Source organism: Gossypium hirsutum, chromosome D08 (genome assembly GCF_007990345.1).
Source record: "Gossypium hirsutum isolate 1008001.06 chromosome D08, Gossypium_hirsutum_v2.1, whole genome shotgun sequence".
NCBI lineage: Eukaryota > Viridiplantae > Streptophyta > Magnoliopsida > Malvales > Malvaceae > Gossypium > Gossypium hirsutum.
Window position 1 is genome coordinate 52,017,481 of NC_053444.1, and position 4,862 is coordinate 52,022,342.

Sequence of the window (4,862 nt, forward strand, 5' to 3'; positions counted from 1 at the left end):
GAATTCATAAAGGGGTCCACTCAGGGTCGTAAAGATGGTAGTCGATACCATGCCTACGATTGAAGAAAGAGCATGCAATCGATGATTTTAACTTTTTTTGGTTTCGTCGCTCGACATATCTCTCGGTACAATATCACTAAGATCGCTGATCCCTAACTGATTTGTCTCTCTTCTTTCAAGTCGACTACAGTAGCCACCTTAAATGTACCAGATTTCGAGATTTATCTGGCATAAGTAGTCCCTCGATCAACCTCAAGATACGTGCATGAATTGTTCTAATTCAACGTCACTCACGAAGGTGTTGATATGTTTGAACTTCTCCTCCAACCATTCCATCTCGATTCAACTACCCTTAAACTTGTTCAACACCTCCCTTGTAGTTGCTCGCATGTTGCACTCCAATCGACACTAACCACTGCCTCTATAATGACTTCCTCATCGATTGGTAGGCTGAGTTGTAAACCAACATTGTAACACCTTATACCCGGTCTAGTCGCCAGGCCCGAGCTACAGGATGTTACCACAATAAATCAAAATATTCATAAGCAATTTAATTAATATTATTGGTTCCTCTCTCTGAAAATTAAGTACAATCTGTACTTGTTTATAGTCAATAACAGTATCATATAAAATCAATCAATATATACCGAATGTCACATCAAACTCATTGAATGTCAACGACATTAGCTCGACAAGAATTGTACAATCACTAATTCTCAATGAAATATGTTAGTATCACAAACATACTGATCTAATAGATTTATTATTCTAATTTCATAATTAGTCAACTCTACTGGCATAATCTCTTTGGTTATTAAAACAATTCAAAAGTAAAAATGTATTACTCTAGAAGTAATCACAAATTGTATAAAAATTGTAGATAAAGAAATTGTACCCGTAATATCATCAAGGAAAATGACCTCTTCTTTGATTTGATCAAAATAAACTCGAGAAGGTGCACAAGTTTCAGATCTATCAGAGGCATCTTTGGTCTTACCTAGACTAGCAATAACATTGTCACCAATTTTCTAAATTTCTATTATGTTAGGGAGTTGTTATCAATTTAATAATCTGATCACTGATAACATTTAGGGTTCGTTTGTTTGCCAGTAAAATGTTTTCCAGTAAATGATTTCTGGAAAATGTTTTACTTTTCTGTAAAATAATTTATTGGAAAATATTTTCTGGTGTTTGGATGAATCTGTGTAAAATATTGTCTGCTATTTGGCAGATTTCCTGAAAATATTTTTCGGAAAAGTTGTTTTTACCTATATTAATATATATTAATAAATTTTTATATTTGAAATTTTTTTTACATATATTGCAATAATTTATTTATAATAATACTCAATTTTCACTATCCACGTATAGAAATCTCTATGCTTGTATTGTGGAAACCTTTCAAACCAGTTAACCAGAAAAACATATGCATCTTCAGCTATAAATTGAGCAAGGGAACATATGAACCAAGTCCCTCAAAAACTTAGGCAAAACTAACTACATCTATGTGACTCGGTTTGAATATGCATTAACAAACAGACCAAAGATCTGAATCTGCCAAAATATCCGAATTTAGCAAGTCAAAAAATTGTAAAAAGTAAAGTAGCTAATCAATTCGTATATCAGAATTTGTCATCCCCAAAAACAAAATGGATACAAAAAAAGGATTCAATATCCTATCAACAAAAGTAAAGCGGATTCAAATATTACTCAGAGTCCAAAATTTAATACCAACAACTTGAATAACACAAGCCATTTTACAACTTCATTACAACTTCAAAATTTCGCAGAAATGTATAAATGGCATGACTGCATCAAGAAAATCAAAATTTATCACTAAAAAGAAGAGATGGGGGAATCTTTGACTCTTGAGACTCCTTGCAAATTGCTTTCTGCAAAATAAACACACATTCCAAAAGGATTTTTAAATTATAGTAATCAAGATAAAAAGATCATAACATAAACATCTAGAATATACAAACAGAAGATTTGAAAGCTAAAATGTTCAACATAGAACTAAAAACAATAAACTAGAGCTAGATGGTTAGCATTAAAAGTTCACTAGAGACCAAAATGATGAAACAAGTTCCACAATATTTGCAGTCTAAAAAAGAAAACTGTTAAGCACCTCATCGTTAAGCATCTGGTCAAAATTAAGTGTATAATTAGTCAATCTGTTGTTCTTCAAGTCAGCATACCTGCAATCAGGTTTAATGAATATTAAAAAGAAAACAAAATAGTACAAGAACTACTGAGAAGATCATAGCAATACTAATTAGATTACATAAATAACTTGATATAATAATAAGTAGCTTACTTTACAGCACCATAACCAACTGCATCAGCAGTACTCTCAATCTCCTCCTCGGTCCATTCTTCACCCTTACCTGATTCGCACACAAAGTAACAATTTCAGATACAAGAGGTTGAAAAGTTCAAAGGCTACACAATTTAACAACTGTAAGGACTTGCAGTAACAAACACGTCACTAATAGACTGACAAACATAAGGTAGTTGAAAAGAGTTGAAAAACATTTGTAACAACAGAGATAAGGTTCAATATCATACCATGCTCGATAAGTGCTGCTTTACTTCGGTTCTTAGCTTCATCAAGTAGATCAACTAAACGAACTACTTCAGTGTTACAGGTTTGAAAACGCTTGCCATCTTCTCCAAGAACAAGTCCAAAACCAACATGGCTAGCTTTGGGATAATTATCACCTTGAGGAAGCCACCCTGCACGTTTGGCAGCCTGAAAAATAACCAAAATAGTTTCAGAATATACAGCAAAAGACTAGATGTCAAAAGTCGGAATAACTCTTTAATATATGTATGTTTTAATATATGTAAACTGACCATAACATCGTTCTACTAAATAATTAATATATGGAGCTAGCCTTATTGATACTAACCTCTTAGCAATGAAGCAAAGCAACATCTTGTAACACGATTCAAGTAAGCAACAACAAATTGGGGTTTGAACTAATCAAAAACAGAACAGCTTTAAATTAAAGACAACCACAATATGGAAAGCATCAAAATTTTTAAAGGAGATGGAAACAAAAATTGAAGGCACCACAATGGCTTTCAAGGAGCATGGCAGCGGCTTATGGAGACGCTGAAAAACGTCAATGGGGTAGACATGCTGAAAAACGTAACAGAACCTGGGCTAAAACTAGTAATGAGACGTATCAAATTCACCAACGAACTAGCAAGAAAAATGTAATGCAGAATGGAGATTAGTTCAAGACATTTTAAAGTAATCGTAAAGAGAACGTTCCCAATATATCATCAAATTTGTATAATTAAAACTGGATGAGATAAATTATGGATCTAAGAAAGATTGAAGGGCAGAATTGATATTTTAGGGTTTCAGATTGAGAGAAAAATGACTTACAAGTTAGGTGCAGATCGATAAGATAATGAATCTGTGAAGACGAGATTGTTCACAAAGAGAACACCAACAACAACACTGCCACGCCAAGAGAAATCCACCAAAGAAATTTAGAGATAGAGCGAGCGAAAGAGAACCCAAGCAAGTCTGTGAAGAAAGTCTGCCCAAGATAAGCCAAACACCACAGCCAAACTAGCAGAAAATCCCCAAATCAATTTATAAAAAGAAGAAGAAATCAAGGGGGGAAAAGGAGCCCGAAATAAAATCAAGGGAGAACGAAAGGGAGAAGGGAGAACGAACGTGAGAACGAAACCAGATCGGTGTAGAGAGGAGAAGGGAGAACGAGAGTGTAGAGAAGGGAGAACGCTGGAAAAATCAGAAAATGTCTTACTGATTTCAAATCGGTAAGACGTTTTACATAAATTGGGGCCTTTTTTACCCGTGTTTGTAAAACATTTTCCCTTAGGATTTCATTTTACACCAACCAAACACCGGAAAAGGTGGAAATATTTTCCGAAAAATATTTTCCACTAAACAAACGGACCCTTAGCTTCTTTGAACAATCTCGCACAAAACATTCAGTGGATTCACATCTGAAGAAAGAAAGAACTGATCTTGGAGGTCTTTAGACTTTTTAGGTGGAAGCATCCAAGATAATCTGGCTGCACTGCATTTCAGTGAATTTCTAATCTTGAACCTGTTTTTCTTTTTCTCAATACATTCGCTCTCCTTTTTTCCTTTACAGTCATCTCTCTCATGCTCAACCAGATTATCAATTAGAAATTGTTGATCATATATCGTAATAATATTCTGATGATGGGCGGGTGTCGAAAAAGACAAGATCGAGGGTAGAGGTTGTCGAGCGTCAGGATTAACTCTTAAATACTTTGAAAACCATTAACTCATCATGCCGAAAATGAAAATTTCAATATCACTTTCTAACATTTACAGAACTAGTAGAATATGACTCACTTCCTGTTCAGAAGCCAAAGCATTATTATTAACTTCATCAAGTACGACACGATTAGATCCGACAACATAGTCAGATCAGATCAGAAGCATCACACAAAGATTACATGTTATTGTGATATTTATTTCTAGACTCAATACACGCTACATTCAGTCTAAGAATCGATTAAACTATAGCTCTGATGCCACTAAATGTAATACCCTATACCTGATCCAGTTGCCAGACTCGAGCTACAAGATGTTACCATAATAAACGGTAATATTCATAAGAATTTAATCAATATTATTGAATAAATCAACATATACAAGTTAAATTCATGTTAAACATGCATTACAATGAAAATCGAGTTTCAATCGAGCTTAGGAAAGCTCTCAAACAAGTTCAAAACTAGATTGAGACCAATCTGAAACATTCACAAAATAATAGGTAAAAAGTTAAAACAGGGATCACATAGTCGTGTGGTGCTATCAGACAGTCGTATCCCCAACCCGAGTAACA

At 34.2% G+C, this 4,862-nt stretch overlaps 1 long non-coding RNA gene across 4 annotated transcripts; it reads right to left on the reverse strand.

Moving 5' to 3' along the window:
* Positions 1–1,677: 1,677 nt before the first annotated feature.
* LOC107900829 (uncharacterized) lies at positions 1,678–4,459 on the reverse strand. 4 transcript variants are annotated; one of them, XR_005916810.1, is made up of 7 exons: positions 3,695–4,354; positions 3,398–3,586; positions 2,913–3,208; positions 2,569–2,752; positions 2,318–2,387; positions 2,129–2,198; positions 1,678–1,892 (listed from the first exon to the last, which is right to left on the reverse strand). It is a non-coding gene; the product is annotated as an uncharacterized lncRNA (long non-coding RNA). The 4 variants fall into 4 exon arrangements; XR_001685056.2 differs by having other exon boundaries at positions 3,398–4,352; XR_001685058.2 differs by having other exon boundaries at positions 2,913–2,982; positions 3,077–4,349.
* Between the last annotated feature and the right edge of the window lie 403 nt (positions 4,460–4,862).